Source organism: Triticum dicoccoides, chromosome 7A, assembly GCF_002162155.2.
Source record: "Triticum dicoccoides isolate Atlit2015 ecotype Zavitan chromosome 7A, WEW_v2.0, whole genome shotgun sequence".
In the NCBI taxonomy this organism is placed as follows: Eukaryota; Viridiplantae; Streptophyta; class Magnoliopsida; order Poales; family Poaceae; genus Triticum; species Triticum dicoccoides.
The window spans coordinates 530,893,611-530,914,191 of record NC_041392.1 but is presented as its reverse complement, the minus strand read 5'-3'; positions in this window follow the sequence as shown (position 1 = coordinate 530,914,191).

The window sequence follows — 20,581 nt, the reverse complement described above, 5'->3', positions numbered from 1 at the left end:
CCCGAGCCGGCCACTGCTCCCCCGCCCGACGCCCCATGGCCGGCGTCCCTCACCGCCGCCGTCCTCCTCCCGCGCCACTCCGGCGACTCCGCCGACCGGATCCGGCCGGCCACCTCTCCGGCCACCACTCCTCCATCTCCGGCCGTCCCTGCTTCAACGCCGGCGAGCAATCCGACCAACCTCGATCCGCGTACCACCGGATCCAGATCTGGAAATTGGATCAGTTGACTTTTCTGCCCGAAACCCTAAATATGTTGCCCTGTTCATCGTGCCGTAACTTTGCATCCGTAGCTCCGTTTTGGGCATATAGCATATCAAAATGTTCGCCTCAGAGAGCACATCATTTCATCTCATTGCATCATTTTCATTTGAGTTCATCTTGATGCCTGAAATGCTATTAGAAGAATGCTATTTGAGATAATTGTCAGATCTGCTGCTCCAATTAGATATTTGTCATTTTTGCCATGATTATTGTGTGCATGATATGCCCCTGAGCTCTACATGAGTTTTGTTATATGTTTTGCCATCTATCCAAAGGTGCAACCCATGTATTTTTGCGATGTGTGTGCTGACTAGCACAAGCTTGCAAAGTGGTGCATTCGTTAATGCTGATTTCAGGGACTTAGCATTTCCACTAAGTCCTTGAACTGTTTATCTCAATATGCCATATGTTCATGTTGATTCCTAGTGATCTGTGCCTCTTTTGAGGATGATCAGTAAGGATGTTTTGTTAATATTGTAGTGCTCTATCCATCCATGTCTTTGTTTGCAATTATGGAGCACCCTAGCTTGAGTCAATCGAGCTCTACTTTTGTCATTTTGTGAATCTGGGCAGATTGTCTACTTGTTAGCAATTTTGCCGAGGATGTTGTAGTTGATCCGTGAATGCTATTTTATTGTTCTTGCCATGTCTAGCTTTTATTTTGTGTATTCTTTATGGGTGTATGCTTAGATTATCATGAATTGCTCTGTAGTGAGTGCATCGAGCTCGTAAACATGCCTACTTGATATTTGTTTTGCATGCTCCAGTTTTTCACTAAGCCTGTGATCTGATTATGTTTTTGCCATGTTCACATGCTTGCAAATGTATTTTCTGATCCTTTTTGGCTCAGGTCACTAAGGGACTTTTGTTAAGCTCTTCGAGTAGCTCCATTCCATGCTTTACTTTGTCATGTTCAGGTCCTGTAGCATATTGTTTCCATGCTCCAAAGTGTGCTATCTGATCTAAAATTCCAGACAAGTGTTAATTTCACTTAGTCTGAAATGTGTTTACCAAATGCATTTTTGCCATGCTTGTTTGAACCTGTTAATTGATGAATTGGCCGTAGCTCAGTGCTAGTCTTTTGTTAAGCATCATGAATGAATCCCTGCCATGTATTTTGATGCCATGTTTGAGTGCTGTAGCACGTTCATCTTGTTGCATTTAGATGGCTACTTGTTGTAAATTGCAGAACGTGGTGATATTTGAATCGCTTGCCATTTCCAAACCGTAACTCCGATTCCGGCGTTCTTTATATCATTTTCAAGCGATTTCATCTCACCTTTCAAGTGGCACACTTGGATTCCCAAGTTGAGGCCAGGTTCATTCATTCCTTGTCAAATCTTACATATGCATCACATATCGCATCCCGCATAGCATACCATGTTTGCATCATGTTGTTTGAGTTTGCACGTGGTTGATTGTGCTCCGTTTGCTTGTTTGTCTTGTTTGGGTAGAGCCGGGAGACGAGTTCGCTAATGAGGAGCCCGTTGAGTTTGCTTTCGAGGATCCAGCCAACTCTGACAACTTTGCAGGCACGATGATCATACCCTCGAAATCACTACTATCTTTGCTATGCTAGATGCTCGCTCTTTTGCTATGCCTATGCTACGATGCCTACCACTTGATTATCATGCCTCCCAAATTGCCATGTCAAACCTCGAACCCACCATGTCCTAGCAAACCGTTGATTGGCTATGTTACCGCTTTGCTCAGCCCCTCTTATAGCGTTGCTAGTTGCAGGTGAAGATTGGAGACCGTTCCTTGTTGGAACATTATTTACTTGTTGGGATATCATTATATTGCCATGGTATCTTAATGCATCTATATACTTGGTAAAGGGTGGAAGGCTCGGCCTCTCGCCTAGTGTTTTGTTCCACTCTTGCCGCCCTAGTTTCCGTCATATCGGTGTTATGTTCCCAGATTTTGCGTTCCTTACGCGGTTGGGTGATAATGGGAACCCCTTGATAGTTCGCCTTGATTAAAGCTTTTCCAGCAATGCCCAACCTTGGTTTTACCATTTGCCACCTAGCCTCTTTTTCCCTTGGGTTTCCGGAGCCCGAGGGTCATCTTATTTTAAACCCCCCCGGGCCAGTGCTCCTCTGAGTGTTGGTCCAGCCGAGCAATGTCCGGGGCTACCAGGGGCAACTCTGGGCTGGCCTACCCGACGTCTGGCTCATCTGAGTGTGCCCTGAGAACGAGATATGTGCAGCTCCTATCGGGATTTGTCGGCACATTCGGGCGGTGTTGCTGGATTGGTTTTAACTTGTCGAAGTGTCTTGAAGAACCGGGATACCGAGTCTGATCGGAACGTCTCGGGAGGAGGTCTATTTCTTCGTTGACCATGAGAGCTTGTCATGGGCTAAGTTGGGACTCTCTTGCAGGGATTTGAACTTTCGAAAGCCGTGCCCGCGGTTATGGGCAGATGGGAATTTGTTAATGTCTGGTTGTAGATAACTTGAACCTTAACTTAATTAAAATGAATCAACTGTGTGAGTTGCCGTGATGGTCTCTTCTCGGCGGAGTCCGAGAAGTGAACACGGTGTTGGAGTAATGGTTGCCGCAGGATGCCCTCTAGTTACTCATTCGCGCTTTGCCTCCTCTTCTCGCTCTCTTTTGCGAACAGGATAGCCACCATATATGCTAGTCGCTTGCTACAGCTCCACATATTTACCTTGCCTTACCTATGAGCTTAAATAGTCTTGATCGCGAGGGTGCGAGATTGCTGAGTCCCTGTGGCTCACAGATTACTTCCAAACCAGATGCAGGGCCTGATGATTCCGCTCCAGATGACGCGCTTGAGCTCAAGTGGGAGTTCGACGAGGACTCACGCCGATACTACGTGTCTTTCCCTGATGATCAGTAGTGGTGCCCAGTTGGGGTGATCGGGACCGTGTCGCATGTTGGGTTGTTCTTTTATTTTGGCGCCGTAGTCGGGCCATGAGTATTTGAATGTTGTAATGCTATTTATGTACTTGATTGACGTGGCGAGTGTAAGCCAACTATGTATCTCCCCTTTTATTATCTATATTACATGGGATGTTGCGAAGATTGCCTAACTTGCGACATTGCTTTCAATGCGGTTATGTCTCTAAGTCGTGCCTCGACACGTGGGAGCTATAGCCGCATCGAGGGCGTTATAAGGCAGCAAGGGAGCCTTCAACGAAATAGAAAAGCTCAGAGGGTGCACAAGGGATGTGTACGTGTTGATTCCACCCTAGCCTCACCAATGCGGACCCCCTCTTAATAGTATGGCTTTCCTACGACTCAAAAGCACCGAAAAGAAACATAGACAAACTCCGTCTTCAATAGTCTTCGAGGGGGACAAAAACCGTCTTGTGCCTAGTGATGAAACGTCTGAAATACTCAAGGCACACTATTAGTCCGCAAAAGCATTGTCATCAATCACCAAAACACCTTAGGGATAAATATGCCCTTACAATCTCCCCCTTTTTGGTGGATTGGTGACAATACGGGATTTGCACAAAGGGGAAAATATAGGACATAAGCAAACCCCACTTCTCTAAAATATAGACGGGCTCCCCCTAGATGTGTGCTATCTAGATAAGTGCTTTGGACTGCACGGCGCACATACTAGGATCAACACTCCCCCTATATTTTATAGACAATGCATATCTTGCAACAATAAGGCTAACACTACGCAAGATACTAAATATGAGCATAACATAAATGGCACAAGATAACATAAGCTCAATAAGATGCGATAGAGTGCATATGTCTTACACCCTATGATAGATAAGACTCACGAGCACAACCAAACCAATGCAAGCAAGGTTCAACACGAGAAAAGAGTTTGCGAGAAAGATAGGCAAGGCAAACATGCCACACAAACACACGCTCGCAACTCGACAACGACAAATCCCTAAGCTCTCTCCCCCTTTGACATCGAGACACCAAAAAGGCAAAGAGTGTTGCTAAGGCTCCAGGTGATAGCAAACTGAGGGGCTCTATCATCACATCCTGGCAGGATAGCCTACACTGCCATCCTCAGTCGGAAACTGCTCGGTGTCTGAATCGGTCCACAGACAGTGCTGCTGAATCCACTCCTCCTCATCAGTGATCTTGCCCTCAGAACCGCTGGCAACGGTCGCACCCAACTGACGCACGAGCTCCTTGTGATGACTCCTGGCCTGCTTCTCAGCCACATGAGTCATGTACTGACCCTGAGACTCCATGCATAAGAGTTTCTTCATCTTGCGCTTGAGCTTCTTTGCCCAAGAGGGCTCTGCTCCAGATGGCTCATAGTCATCATCATCATCAGCATCAGCCTTGGTCTCCATGTCAGCAGCTCCAGGTGTTGGGGATACACATAACAGGTAGGCCCACGAAGGGTCGAAATATCAAGAAGCATGGGGTCCACACAACATGTGGGTCCAGGTAAATTTCATAGAACAACAAGCAACATACTATCCATTCGACCAAGCAGCATACCATCCACTCAGATGACAGTTCATCACTCGACCGTACGACTCACTCGGATATGCGAATACCAACAGGCAGCAAAGCAATCGGCATCATTCTCATAGTGAGGGCTTGATAGTGGGCTGGCATTGGCATTCATGCCTCACTTTGTAACATAGGAGGTGAGGGGGTGGCGCACTCTATATAAGCCACCCCCATCACTAGACTAGGGGGTTCTTTTCTTCTACTTCTCTCTCTTTTTCCTACCCCTCTCTTATTGTCGGAATCGTTACCACGACAGTTGGCGCCCGCCATGGGGCATGGTGTCTATCGAGTCATGATGCAAATGGTTTTTTCTTCAATCTTCAACAGCGAATCAACTACCATCGCCAAAGAAATTGGCCGCTAGAGCTTTGGTCATCGCGCCATTCGTACAAACAAAAGGACCAGGGAAGTATCCATTTGATCTAGTCTTTTTACAGTACATTGTCTAACAATGAGTTTGCCTTTTCCTCCTATAGGATCAGACACATCCATGCATGAATAAATCAGACAAGAGACGAGAAAGGGAAAAGGGCATCAACACGGTGCGTGAGTCGTGGCAATCCGTCCTCACGCACGGCCGCCAGCGCGTCGGACTACACCTCCTGCTTCCTCTTCTCAATCAACTTCAGCCCGCCAGTCAGCCGGCTGCAACGAGCGCAGGCGCTCGACAGTCCATCTGGCAGCACGGGTGCTCGGCTGTGGTCATTGTGACGTGCGTGCAGGCCTAGTACTGCAGTGGCCTCTCCGCGACGTCCTGACACGGCACGTTGTGGTGGCGTCCCTCGTGAACCGCCGCACAGCGATCCCCGCGGTGGATGCACGGGCGGGATGCGGCACCAACGCCGGGGCTGTCCACGTCTCCGATCACGACAAGACGGGAGCCGCCGGATCGACTCAGCGCCGCCCACGCGCGGCCTCGCAGGAAGACGACGCCCAGCACTCGGATTCATCGTGGCCGCCTCTCGCGGTGGATCCGTGCCAAAAACCGCCGCTGTCGTGGCCGTCCAGGGAGCTCTGCGCCTCGCCTTCCACTATCCTTCTAATCTTTAATTCCTTCCAATTTATCTCGTGCATGCAGGACATGAATGGCCGTGGGAAAGGAAAACATCCACTACATGCATGGGCGGTTTTAACTCTTCCTTAATTACCGACTAATTAACTCCTCTTGCATGCACGTACAGATTTTGGACGTGGGCACTTTCCTTGTTAGTGACTGCGTGGGCCTCCTTCTAAAGGTATAATTGCTTTTAAGCGCCTCATCAGGTGAGGATTTTCAGCGTCAGTTTCTGAATTACCGCGGTCAAAACTTCTAAAGGTATAATTGTGCATGCATGCATGCATAACCATCCACGGCCTTTAATCCCTGCAAGATGCATCCGTGCAGGGACCCTTTGTCCATCAAAATATATCCGTAGCTATGTTTCCTACTAACTTGCAGTTCACACATCCGTCATCGTCTTCGGACAGTGGTTCACTCGGATAGACATTCCGTTTGAGCTATGTACAGACGACTAACATGTAGTCACCCGACCGGCTCATCTTTTATTCCACTCGACTGATGGCGCGGCGACCGGATCGCAGCCCAGATGTGGTTCACTCGGACACGCGGGTGCACTCGGATGAGGCGTTCACTTGGACGGCGCTCGTCTGGCTGTCAAGTCCCTGGATCCAGTTGGTCGATTCACCTTTTTACAGATTTATCGGGGGCTGGCTGCGCCCCTGCGAGCGGCCATGCCATCCTCCAACATCAACTGCCCAACGCAGCACAAATCCGAAGCGGCTCCTTCCTCGAGCCAGTCACACCCACGTGCGCGCGCGAGCTTCCTCTTCCGGCGTCGACATTCTGTCACGTTCAGGTTCACCGAGACATACAGTTTACTTGGACGGTTAAAAAACTACTGCCACAGTCGGACAAGCACTCGACACTGGACATGTCTTCGTCACCGCTCGGTCGCCCTGCACGCCGACATCTGTTGGACACGTCCTCACCATTCGGTCACCCCTTGCGGTCATTCAGAGGACACGTCTTCATCGGCTTGCCTGACAAGCTAAGTATTTCTTTCATATTTCAACCTTGTACATTTTATAGACGGACAACTAAACTTCCGGCAATGTGCAGGTTTTATCAGACAATTAAAATGTCCGGATATTCGGCCGTCCCGTGCGTCGCCATTCGGTTGGTCACCTCATCACCACTCGGCTGTCCCGCGCGTCGCCATCTGTTGGTCACCTCATCACCACTCGGCCGCCCCACGCGTCGCTATCGATTGGTCACCTCATCACCACTCGACCGCCCCGCGCGTCGCTATCGGCTGGTCACCTCATAACCACTCGGCCGCCCCGTGCATCGCCATCGGTTGGTCACCTCATAACCATTCGGCCGCACCACGCGTCGCCACTCGGTTGGTCACCTCGGAGGCCACGCCAGCGAGTGTACCTCTACGCTCGGCTGCTTATTTTCACATACTTGCTTAGTACTGGTTATGTGACTCCCGAGTCCAACTTCCATTTTTTCACATACGTCATTCACGAACACCATGTGTCGTTCTTCATTTCGAGTTTGCATCGCTCCTCCGGGGCTGCAACTCAGTCGAAACACTACACTTCCGTTTTATTTGAGCCAGTATTCCAATGAGTTCAGTCGGATCCTTCACTTTGACAAGTTCGAACGGATCCTTCGCTCTTTCCAGACTCTTGCTAGTTAACTAGCATGCCCCTTGCACTCCCAGCGGATGTCTATGGGTGTTATTCACACAAATCATTTCAGCACACATCAAATTTCCTCGAGAAATTATTTCGTTGGCTTGTGCCATTTTTTTACACAAGTTACGCGATCACTCGACGGCCCTATGCGCCAACTTCATCGCTGCTCGGACTCGGTCACCGTACCGGTCCTAGCGCACCACAACACCGACCTTGTCGCTCTGTTGACTTCAAACACATCCAGCCAACCCCTCCGTGGAATCCTCTTCATCGTATCAATGATATAGACCTCGTCAGGCATGAGACAGATAAGTCCCTTTTGTAATTAAATTTCACACTTCACTCTTTTGTGAGTTTGCCTCTTTCGAGCATCACTCGGAAGCTTCTCCTCATCTTTACTCGAGCCCAACTCGATGAATTGCAAATCATCCATTCAAAACTATATTTCTCGTATTCCAACATGTCCGTTGTCGAAGCCTGTAGTATGCTGGGGGGCTGCATCTCGTTTGGAATGACACTCTCCTGAGTAGTCGAGTACTTCATCACCTGTCGGGTCCTTCACTTCAACAAGTGCATTCGATCCACCACTTTGACAAGTTTTATAATCACCCAGACGCTCTGCACGCCATCTTCATTTCTACTCAGACTCAGTTGTCACGCCGGTCTTATTGTGTCGCAACCACACTACACCGACCTCGTCGCTACATTACCTTCGAAAGCATCTGGCTAACTCCTTCGAAGACCATCTCAACCACTTGGCTGGACACAAAATTTGTCACTCGGCCACCCCGCGCGTCGTCAGTCGGTTGTACACATCATCGCCCCTCGGCCGCCTCGCGCATCACCATCAGTTGGACATGTCTTTACCTCTACACGCCAACACGGGAACGACTAAGTTACTCATATGATCAAACCTCATATCACACTCTGTAGCAAGTTTACCTATTTCGAGCATCACTCGGGGGCTACGCACAGCCGTTAGCCATGCCGCCCTCAGGGGTTACGCCCATTCAATCAACCCATTGATCACATCAGGAATATCTTTTTGACCATACATGCTCGGCCTACCGAAAATCTATAAGGGTAGTACTATCCACTCGGACGATCGCCCAAATCATTACCTAAAATCATCTTCAGGACTACAAAAGGGTGAAAACAACGCTCCTCTACTGATACACTTGGCCCTATCCTAGGCTCCAAGGCATTCACAAACTTGGACTCAGAGATGGCATGTGCTGGTTTTCCCCCGGGATAATGAGTGGCCTCTCTCTGGAGAGTCAGCCTACAAACTAGCCTCGTCACTCAGGTTTCATGGCACGTCCATGTCAGACCACTAGTCTATCTCCTTCGGGAGACATACAAGTGCCACCAAGTTTTTCCTTGCAGTCAACATACCCCGATCAGTTGGGAAGCACGTCCACTTGGACAAATACCCCTTTCATGCAAAAGGGTAAAAATGAAGCTCCTCTACGGATACAATGTACTCTTACAAATACCCCTTTCACGCAAAATCTAACGGTCAATATAAGTACTACTGGAACGATTACTCCCTGGAGTGCCAGCTTTTTTCTACATTCGCCAGTTTTAAGGCCGAATTCATTCATTGTGCCGAGTGCACAAAGATCACTTGATTGATCCAGTTCCAGATTGAATTCATTTACAGTACCAAGTGCACGAAGATCAGTCCGACTGACTCAGCTCCAAGCTGAGCTTATTTACCATGCCAAGCGCTTGAAGATCCATCCGATTGATTCAATTCCAGACAAAGATATTTACCATGCCAACTGCATGGAGGTTTACCGGGAGACTTAAACCCTCTGCCAGACTCATCTAGTCCGACGGAGGCTCGAGACTACACCCAGATGGTGCACTCAGCGTGCCCCCACTGGAAGAGAACTCAGAAAGAAACATTTTGCTCGATGCAAACCCAGCTCCAGATCACTCGACCTCTGAGTTGGAGAAGAACAAGTCCAATCAGTACCAGCTAAGAAGATTTTCTCTCTCAGACCCCCGCCGACTGCCCGCAGTCGACGGCGGTCTCGGGGACTACACCCAGTGGGTGCACTCAGCGTGCCCCCACTGGAGTAATCTCCACTCAGTCTGGCCTGACTAGTCCGAGTGACGAACAACAAACAAACAAGTTCTAAAGAATCCCGTCGACTACCAAATTTTTTTTCTATAAGGTGAGTTTAACGCTCCTCCGTGGACCTATTTTGAGCCTTCTTCTAGGACTCAAAGCGTGAAACTCACAAGTGTGGATCTAAAACCGACTCGTATTGACGTTCCTCCGGGATAAGAATGGCATCTCTCTGAGAGAGCAGCCCATGTGTCAATCTTGTTACACAGATTTAATGACACATCCATACTCTGATCACAAATTAACCTCTTCCAAGAGATGATCGAATGTCACCAAGTTGCTCCTCGCGGGCACTTACCCAGATCAGTCGGGAAGCACAGTACTAGAATCCATTGAGATTTTGTTCAAACCTTGGTTGTCTGAAAGCACGATGACAAGTACCGAGTATTTCCGTAATCACTCAGGCCAAATTGTGTCTTCCACAAACTCGTTCTGCAAAATCGCAATCGATTCGGGGGCTAATGTTGGGGATACACATAACAGGTAGGCCCACGAAGGGTCGAAATATCGTGAAGCATGGGGTCCACACAATATGTGGGTCTAGGTAAATTTCATAGAACAACAAGTAGCATACTATCCATTCGACCAAGCAGCATACCATCCACTCGGATGATAGTTCACCACTCGACCGTACGACTCACTCGGATATGCGAAGACCAGCAGGCAACAAAGCAGTCGGCATCATTCTCATAGTGGGGGCTTGATAGTGGGCTGGCATTGGCATTCATGCCCCACTTTGTAACATAGGATGTGAGGGGGTGGCGCACTCTATATAAGCCACCCCCACCACTAGACTAGGGGGGTTCTTTTCTTCTACTTCTCTCTCTTTTTCACTATTAGTCACAGGACTACGGGATCCGTTCTTCTCTCAGTATAATCTCTGGATACATACTAAGATAAAACAAAGCCTCTCTGGAGCACGAGATATAGGGTTGTTATCTCCACCGTGAGAGGCCCGAACTCGCTAAAATCACCGTGTCACCCATATGCATCTCGATAGATCATGCTCCTTTATCCAACCCTCTCTTATTGTCGGAATTGTTACCACGACACCAGGCAAAACGCCAGAACTCGGAGCTGCGGTGCCCCAATTCTCCTTCTTCCTCAGACGCTTGATCTCATGAGAAACTAGATCCCCAGTCTCCAGCACCACCTTAGGATATACATGCTCCTAGGCCTTCTCAATGAGCAACATGATAAATGGTCCATAGATAGGGCACTTGCGCTTAGAGATGGCGGAAACCAACTCAGACCACATGACATGAGAGATATCCAAAGAGTCTTCAGTGTTTTCTTCCTTCTCATGTTGACAGAAAAGAAGCATGTCCACAAGAAAAGAGTGTACCATATCCAAGTTGCCAATGCGAGGGAAGAGGGTCTCCCTGAAGATGCAATGGAGAATATCCAGAAATGCTGGCAGCTCATAGGTCTCCTTCTGAGTCACTGGGTTAATCTTTAAGGTACAGTATGGCCAGAGAGATTGCTTGTGAGTGGAAGTTGCATTGCGATGAGGGCGAAAGCCAACTGGGTTCTCAAGACCTTGATCCTCAACTTCAAGAAGCTCCATGAAGGCCTTCCACTTGACAGAAAGCATCCTGTCATTTTTCATCCAAGTCAGAGTCATGTCCTCATCTGTTCCAAGATGGACGGTGGCATAAAACTGAGCCACCAAATCTGCATCAAAGTCCTTGTTGAACTGCATGATCCTGAGGATGTTCAACTGAGAGCACATCTGAAGAGCCTCCCCAAAGTAGTTAGGATCCTTCTCCATAAAGGCAACGTCGATGGAGCGAACATCAACAAAAAGATTCTTCTTGGCTTTGATCACATCAAAGTAGATGGCATACTGAAAACGGTTCCAGAATGGGCGGTTGACCAAGGCGGGTTCTTGAGCGACCTCATAGGGGTTGCGCCGACGCTTCTCCCAGAATTCCTTGGCAGACATCTCTGTCACAGACTTGGTCCTTGGCTTGGTCTTGGACGCACTCATCTTCTTCATTTGAGGCAGAGGCGGGACACTTGATGAGGCCACCATTGTCTCAGAGGTGCGGTAGCGCTTGGAAGTTGCATGCCCGGGGTTGACACGGTGCGCATGCTGCTCAGAAGGACCATCACCTGGAACCAAACACACGGACACACGGAACAACCAGAAAGAACGAGCATAAGCCACCAAACACAGCAAAACAGATCAAAAAATGGCAGGAACAGAATGGAATTGGGCAAATAGTGGTAGTACCACGGTCCATAAGCGGCAGTACCGCCCTAGCGGTAGTACCGATCCACTAGGAGCGGTAGTACCGCTCAAGACGGGGAAACGGCGGTTCCGTACTGCCGTGGTCAAATCCGGCACTACTGGACTGCCAAATTCGAAAATACGCCTACCAATTATCAATCCCAAAAGTCTAGTCGCCTTCTCCAACCCACTCAAGCCTAGATTTAGCCAAAAATCGAGAGATGCAACCACTATTGTCCCTAAGACACTAGATCTGAAATCTAGACAAAAGGAGAGGAGGAACGGGGGCAATACCGGCATGCATGGCAAGAGGACGGGGTGAGGATCGACTCCACCGAAGGAAATGGAGAGGGACGGCCCGGAGACGGTGGCCCACCGGAGCCCTCCCGCGGCGAGTCGACGCTGGAGAGACGAAGAAGAACGAGGGGGGCGATGCGAATGGGTATGGGGGAGACGAAACCTCCCCCTGCCCCGACATAACCCCCTGGTCCCGCCCCTCAACGGTAGTACCGCTCGGGTGGGCGGTAGTACCGCTTATCAACATAAGCGGTAGTATCGCGCACCACCAGCGGTAGTACCGCCCAGCAAGACCCAACGACTAGACACCACATGGCTAGCTCAAAAAGAAGGGAAAAACAAAAGGCAAGAAGAGGGAACCAAAACACAGCAACGAGAACACTAGTGAGAGGACAAGAAACACACACCTCTTCAAGAGAGGGCGGTGGCTGAGGCCACCTATGTATGAGTCAAGAGGTATGGCACCGCGAAGATTTTAACCTTGGGCCCATGACCAAAACTTGTCTTTGAAGCACAAGTACCATCAAAGTGGCTAATGTTAAAGACTTGATCAATTTATGCATAATGGGGGGAGGGAGAGTTCATTGAGAGAACAACACTCCCCCTATGCCCATGCCTACACCTAAACAAGACAACAAGTTGAGTATGGTGGGGTGTGCAAGGGTTCAAGTCACATTGCTCGAATCAATGATATTTAGCTCATGCCTTAACTCGCAAAATCTTGCTTCATCTAAAGGCTTCATGAAAATATCTGCAAGGTTATCATGAGTGTTGACATAGTTGAGCTCGATCTCCCCTCGCCTAATGTGATCCCGGATGAAGGGATACCGAATCTCAATATGCTTCGTCTTGAAATGTTGAACCGGGTTGAGAGAAATCTTGATGGAACTTTCATTGTCACACCAAAGAGGCACTTTGTCACAAATGACACCGTAATCCTTTAAAGTTTGCCTCATCCAAAGAAGTTGTGCACAACAACTACCGGCGGCCACGTACTCCGCCTCGGTGGATGAGAGAGACACACAACTTTGCTTCTTGGAAGACCAACTCACCAAAGAGCAACCAAGAAATTAGCATCCTCCGGAAGTGGACTTCCTATCCACTTTGTCTCCCACCTAATCGGAGTCTGAATAACCTACAAGCTTGAAGTTTGCTCCTCTTGGGTACCATAAGCCAAAGTTTGGGGTATGAGCTAAATATCGAAAGATTCGCTTGACCGTCACAAAGTGGATTTCCTTAGGTGCGGCTTGAAACTATGCACAAATTCCCACACTCAACATGATATCCGGTCTAGATGCACAAAGGTAAAGCAAGGAGCCAATCATGGAGCGATATACCTTTTGATCCACCGCTTTACCATTGGGATCTAAATCAAGTTGGCATTTGACAAGCATTGGAGTGGAAGCCGGCTTGACATCATTGAGCTTGAATCTCTTGAGCATGTCTTGAATGTATTTGGATTGGTTGATGAAGGTTCCTTCTCTCTGTTGTTTGACTTTGAACCCGAGAAAGAACTTCAATTCTCCCATCATGGACATCTTAAACTTGGAGGTCATGAGTGCGGCAAATTCCTCATTGAAAGCTTTGTTAGGGGAACCAAATATAATATCATCAACATATAGTTGGCACACAAACAACTCCCCTTTGACCTTCTTGGTGAAAAGAGTGAGGTTGATTTTCCCAATTTCAAAACCGCGATCTTGCAACAACTCGGTAAGGTGGTCATACCACACACGTGGGGCTTGCTTAAGGCCATAGAGTGCCTTATCGAGTTGATACACATGATCGGGAAAATAGGGATCCTCGAACCCGGGGGGTTGCTTGACATACACCAACTCATTAATGGGACCATTAAGAAAAGCACTCTTCACATCCATTTGTTGCAACTTAAAGTTATGATGAGAAGCATAAGCAATCAACATGCGAATGGATTCAAGGCAAGCAACGGGAGCAAAGGTTTCACCGTAGTCGATACCCTCGACTTGGGAGTAGCCTTGTGCTACCAACCGGGCCTTGTTGCGAATGATAATTCCATGAGCGTCTTGCTTGTTCTTGAATATCCACTTGGTTCCAATGACATTGTGGTTCCCCGTTGGCCTTTGCACCAACCTCCACACCTTGTTTTACTCGAAGTTGTTGAGCTCTTCATGCATGGCATTGAGCCAATCCGGATCTTCGAGCGCCTCATAGACCTTTTGGGGTTCAACACAAGAGACAAACGTGTGATGTTTACAATAGTTTGCCAATTGTCTACGAGTGCTTACCCCCTTTTGAATGCTTCCAAGCACATTTGTCATGAGATGGCCCTTGTTTGAGAGTTTGGAAGCGATCTTGGTGGCATGACGCTCCAATTCCTCCTCAGGGGTGAGTTGAGGAGCGGTGACTTGATCATCTTGGGCACCGTCTTGAGCTTGTTCTTGATCTTGAGCTTGCTCTTGATCTTGAACTTGCTCGGAGGAAAGAACTTGAGCTTGGGCATCACTTGGTGATTCAACACCGTCTTGAGATTGATCTTGCCCTTGGTCTTGTTCATGATGTTTAGGGCCTTCACTTTGTTCTTTGGAAGCATGTGGGCCTTGGGTTGGTGATGGCTCTACTTGAGTGGAGCATTATCCTTCTCCTTCGGCCACAAAGGGTTCCTCAATGGGTAGGATAAAGCCAACTCCCATTCTTCTTATGGCTTGGGGAGGAATTTCATCACCTACATCACAAGTGCCACTTTGCTCCACTTGGGAGCCATTATTCTCATCAAACTCCATGATACACGTCTCCTCGATGAGTCCCATGGACTTATTGAGGACACAGTAAGCATGAGAGTTGGTAGCATAACCAACAAATATGCCCTCATAAGCTCTAGCCTCAAATTTGGACAAACGAGCACCTTTCTTGAGAATGAAACACTTACACCCGAACACCCAGAAGTACTTGAGGTTGGGCTTGTTACCGGTGAGTATCTCATAAGGAGTCTTGTTCAAGCCCTTGCGGAGGTAGAGCCGATTGGATGCATGACAAGCGGTGTTGATGGCTTCGGCCCAAAAGTTGTATGGAGACTTGAACTCCGCCATCATGGTCCTTGCGGCATCCATCAATGTCCGGTTCTTCCTCTCTGCTATGCCATTTTGTTGAGGGGTTTATGGTGCGGAATATTGATGCTTGATCCCCTCATCACTAAGGAACTCATCCAAGGTGTAGTTCTTGAACTCGGTGTCGTTGTTGCTTCTTATTGTCAAGATCTTTGCATTGTGTTGTCGTTGGGCTTCATTTGAAAAGTCAATGACGGTTTGTTGGGTCTCGCTCTTCCTCTTAAAGAAGTATACCCAAGTGTATCTTGAATAATCATCCACAATCACCAAGCAATACTTTCTACCCTCAAGACTATCAAAGGATGGAGGCCCAAAGAGATCCAAGTGAAGGATCTCCAAAGGCCTCTTCGAGTAGATGATAGTCGTGGGAGGGTGAGCCTTTTCATGAAGCTTTCCTTCGATACAAGCACTGCAAGCACGATCTTTAGCAAAACTAACATTTGTTAGTCCACGGACATGGTCCTCCTTGAGAAGACTTTGCAAAGATCTCATATTGACATGGGCTAAACGGCGATGCCAAAGCCATCCCACGTCAACTTTAGCCATTAGGCATGTCGCGGTCTTAGTGGGTCGCTCCAAAAAGTTAATCACATAGAGACCGTTCTCGACATTCCCAACAAAGGCTACTTTAAGAGTCTTGCTCCACAAGAGGGCCACGGTATCAACATCAAAGAAAGTGGCAAAGCCCATGAGTGCAAGTTGATGAACGGAAAGTAAATTGTATGCAAGGGACTCAACAAGCATGACCTTCTCGATCATGAGATCATGAGAAATGACAACCTTGCCAAGCCCCAATACCTTGGAGGACGAGGCATCACCCCACTCGACATTGGTGGGAATAGATGGAATCTTGTGAACATCCACCACCAAATCCTTGCTTTCGGTCATATGATTAGTGGCTCCACTATCGAACAACCATGATCCCCCACCGGAAGCAAACACCTATAAGAGATCAATGCTTGGTTTTAGGTACCCATTTAGTAATGGGTCCTTTGATGTTAGTAACAAGGGTCTTAGGAACCCAAATAGACCATTCAATGTACTCATAAGGAGAGCCAACAAATTTGGCATAAACATGTCCATCACTAGCACGACACAACACATAAGAAGGGTTAAAGTCGCCGGCTTGGTTGGGAAGGGAAGTGTTGCCCTTCTTGGCATCACCACCCTTCACGGTGTTCTTCTTCTTCTCCTTAGTAGCACCCTCTCCCTCCTTCACAAAGGTTTGGTTGAGAGGGGGAGGTCATTTGGCCTTGTCTTTCTTCTTCTTGTTCTTAGACTTGGGTGTGTACCCAATCCCTTCCTTGGCCACAACTCCCCTTTGATTTCTCAAAAGGTCGTTGAGGTTTTTCTCGCCTTGTATGCAAGAAACAAGGCCTTTCTCAAGTCGCTCCTTCAACTTAGCATTCTCCTCAACAAGATGCACATGCTCACAACATGGGTTAGTAGCATTTGCATTATCAATTAACACCATATGAGGAAATGTGGCTTTCTCCTTGGTTAGCTTTACTTGAAGTTGATCATGAGACTCTTGGAGGCTAGCATGAGTACCCTTCAAGACCTTGTGAGCCTTGTCAAGTAGGTCAAACTCCTCTTTGAGTCTAGCAAGATCAACCCCAAGCTTGGCCTTCTCGGAGTTTAGCACAGGAGAAACAACAATAGCATGATCAAGATCTTTCTTTAACTTAGCGTGATCATCATTGTGTGACTCCTCAAGAGCCAAACAAAGACCACGCTCTTTCTCAAGAGCATTGGAAAGATCCAAAATCTCATCGGCATAGTCACGACTATGCCCCTCCATCTTAGTGATGGTATCTTCGTGAGCCTCGATCATGTCATTGGCTTCACCAAGTTGTTCCAAGAGAGCAACTAAGTACTTATTGGATTTACCCTTGAGTTTGCCCATAAAGGACTCAAACTCATTCTCCTCCACACTAGATCCATCATGTTCATCAATGCAATCCGTCAAAGAAGGATTATTAATGATGGTAGTTTTGATGTTGGGGGTTACCTTGTTGGTGGCTTTAGCCATGAGGCACTTGGCGGTGATGCTCTCGTTGGGTGAGTCGAAGAGTGACACTCGTGGAGTTGTCGCAATGGAAATGGAGGCCATGGCAACCAACTCACCATCCTCCTCATCATCATCATCCTCATTGTACTCTTCTTGTACCACCAATGCCTTGGGAGGAGTCTTCTTGGTGAAGTTGCTCTTGTTTGGGAAAGACTTGGCTTTGTCTTCCCTCTTCTCATGCAGGCACTCCGCAAGAAAATGGCTCATATTGCCACAATTATAGCAATTCCTCACATGTTGCTTGCCCTTCGTGCCACTTGAGTTGTTCTTGTTGAAATTGGGCCTTGAGTTTTTCTTGCTCCAAAATTGCCTTGAAGCAAGAGCCATGTGTTCATGATAGGCATACTTTGTATCTTCGGGGTTGCTCTCCTCTTCTTCTTCTTCGTCCTCTTCTTCCACACTAACCTTGGCTTCTAATGCAAGGTTGAGCTTCTTTGCTCTTTGAGAACGTAGCACCGCATTGTCGACGGTCTTGTCAAGATGCTCATGGCCACAAACTCATCCAACACTTCACTTGAGGACAAGGTGTGGAAGTCCGGCCTTTGACGAATGATGAAGGACGTGGCCTTGTGGTAAGGCATCATTGCCTTGAGGAATTTGCGCTTGATCCAATTGTCATCCGTGTCCTTGCTCCCATGATCTCGGAGTGAGACCGTGAGTTTGGTTACTCTCCGATAAAGATCACGAGGTTCTTCATCTTCTTTCATTGCAAACTCATCGACTTCATCTTGCACCACTTCATAGTTGGAGCGTTGAATGCTTGCGCTTCCCTTGAAGAGGGAAACAACTTGATGCCATGCATCTTTGGCCATGGCGAAGGGCCGGAGATGAGGAAGATCTTCGGGTGGAATTGCATCTTGGATGATGAAGAGAGCATTCTCGTTGAATTGATTATCCGAGGCTTCTCTAGGAGTGAAGTTGCTTCGGTCATGCGGATAGAAACCTTCTTCAATGATTCTCCAAAGATTAGTATTCACATGATTTAAATGACTCTTAAAGCGATAGACCCAAGAATCAAAGTCCTCATTTTTCACAATCTTGGGGGAGGACCGACATGATTCAAATGAGTGGAAGGAATCGGTCCACCCTAAACAAGTGGAGGTTCCACATGGGCAAAGATGTCGGTGCCATTTTTACCACTAGAAGAAGGAACTTTATCACTAGTAGCTTCCCCCTTGTCGGAGTTAGCATCCGTCACCTTGTTAGTGGGATCACCCACTCTCAACGGTGCGGTGGATAGTTTAAGCCCTTATATGAATTTGTTAAACATGCTTTCAACCTCGGTCGTCATGGAGGTTTTCAATGTGTCCAAGGCCACATTGAATTCCTCACGAGAGACTGCGGTTTCCCCATCGGTCGGAGACGAGATTGGATTCACACCGGAGTGCTCCTCCGCACCGTCTACGGTGTCAACCATACTCTTTGGATGGCAAAGTCCTTAGTAAAGAGACGAGGCTCTGATACCAATTGAAAGGATCGATATAGTTGACTAGAGGGGGGTGAATAGGCAACTAACAATTTTTAACTTTTCTTTACCAATTTAAACTTTGCATCAAAGTAGGTTGTCTAGATATGCAACGAGGTGAGCAACCTATATGATGCAACAACAAAAAGTACACAAGCGAGCTAAGGATACAACACAAAAAGCTTGCACAAGTAAAGGCACGAGATAACCAAGAGTGGAGCCGGTGAAGACGAGGATGTGTTACCGAAGTTCCTTCCTTTTTGAGGGGAAGTATGCCTCCGTTGGAGCGGTGTGGAGGCACAATGCTCCCCAAGAAGCCACTAGGGCCACCGTATTCTCCTCACGTTCTCACATGATGCGAGATGCCGTGATTCCACTATTGGTGCCCTTGAAGGCGACGACCGGACCTTTACAAACAAGGTTGGGGCTCTCTCCACAACCGAATTGGAGGCTCCCAGCAAAACCATGGAGATTCACCACAATGGAATATGGCTCCGAGGTGACCTCAACCGTCTAGGGTGCTTAAACACCCAAGAGTAACAAGATCCGCAAGGGATGAGTGGGGGGAATCAAATTTCTCTTGGTGGAAGTGTAGATCTGGGCCTTCTCAACCAATCCCTAGAAAATCAACAAGTTTGATTGCGTAGGGAGAGAGATCAGGTGCAAATGAGCTTTGGAGCAACAATGGAGATTGGGAAAAGAGGTATGTCAACTTGGAGAAGAAGACCTCCTTTTATAAGGGGGGAAGACAAACCAACCATTATCCTCGCTCAGCCCCGCACAGGGCGGTACTACCGCAGGGGTGGGCGGTACTACCGCTGTGGCCAGCGGTACTACCGTTCCACCTCGCGGTACTGCCGCGTAGAAGGACGGGAGTGGGAAGCAGAGCACGACCTGGACCCAGGGTGGTACTACCGCGGTGGTAAGAACGGTACTACCGCCTAAGAGCGGTACTACCGCCCCTACTGCCGCAGCTAGTGCCGCAAAACCCGACACAAAAGGAGAAACCTTAAGTCGAGGCGGTAGGAGCATGGAGCCGCAGCGGTACTACGGCTGAGAGCTCCAAGCGGTACTACCGCTGGGGTTCGCGGTACTGCTGCTTGTAGCTCTCGAGCGGTACTACCGCTGGGGTTCGCGGTACTACCGCTGGGACCAGACCACAGGGAGAAGGCAGCAAGGGGGCCTTCAACGAAACGGAAAAGCTCAGAGGGTTCACAAGGGATGTGTACGTGTTGATTCCACCCTAGCCTCACCAATGCGGATCCCCTCTTAATAGTACGCGTTTCCTACGACTCAAAACTACCGAAAAGAAACATAGACAAACGTCGTCTTTAGTAGTCTTCGAGGGGGACAAAAACCGTCTTGTGCCTAGTGATGAAATGTCTGAAATACTCAAGGCACACGATTAGTCCGCAAAAGCATTGTCATCAATCACCAAAACACCTCAGGGATAAATATGCCCTTACAACATGTTTACTAATAAGTTTAAGTTAACCTTTACCTCTAAACATATAATCACTCAAGTGTTCAAGCATATCAACATTGCATTTCAATTGTCTACCGACATAAGCATTGAAGTTTTCTTGCTTAACCATAAAATTACCAAACTCATCTAAGCGTTGGCTAGCAAACTTAGTAAATGGGATTTCACATTTATCAAATCTATAGAGAGAATTTACCTTTACTACCTGTGTTGGGTTATCAAGACCATGTATTTCTTCAATAGGTGGTAAATTCTTAACATCTTCAGCTTTAATACCTTTTTCTTTCATAGATTTCTTTGCCTCTTGCATATCTTCAGGACTAAGAAATAGAATACCCATTTTCTTCAGAGTTAGCTTAGGAGTTTGTTCAGGAAGTGTCCAA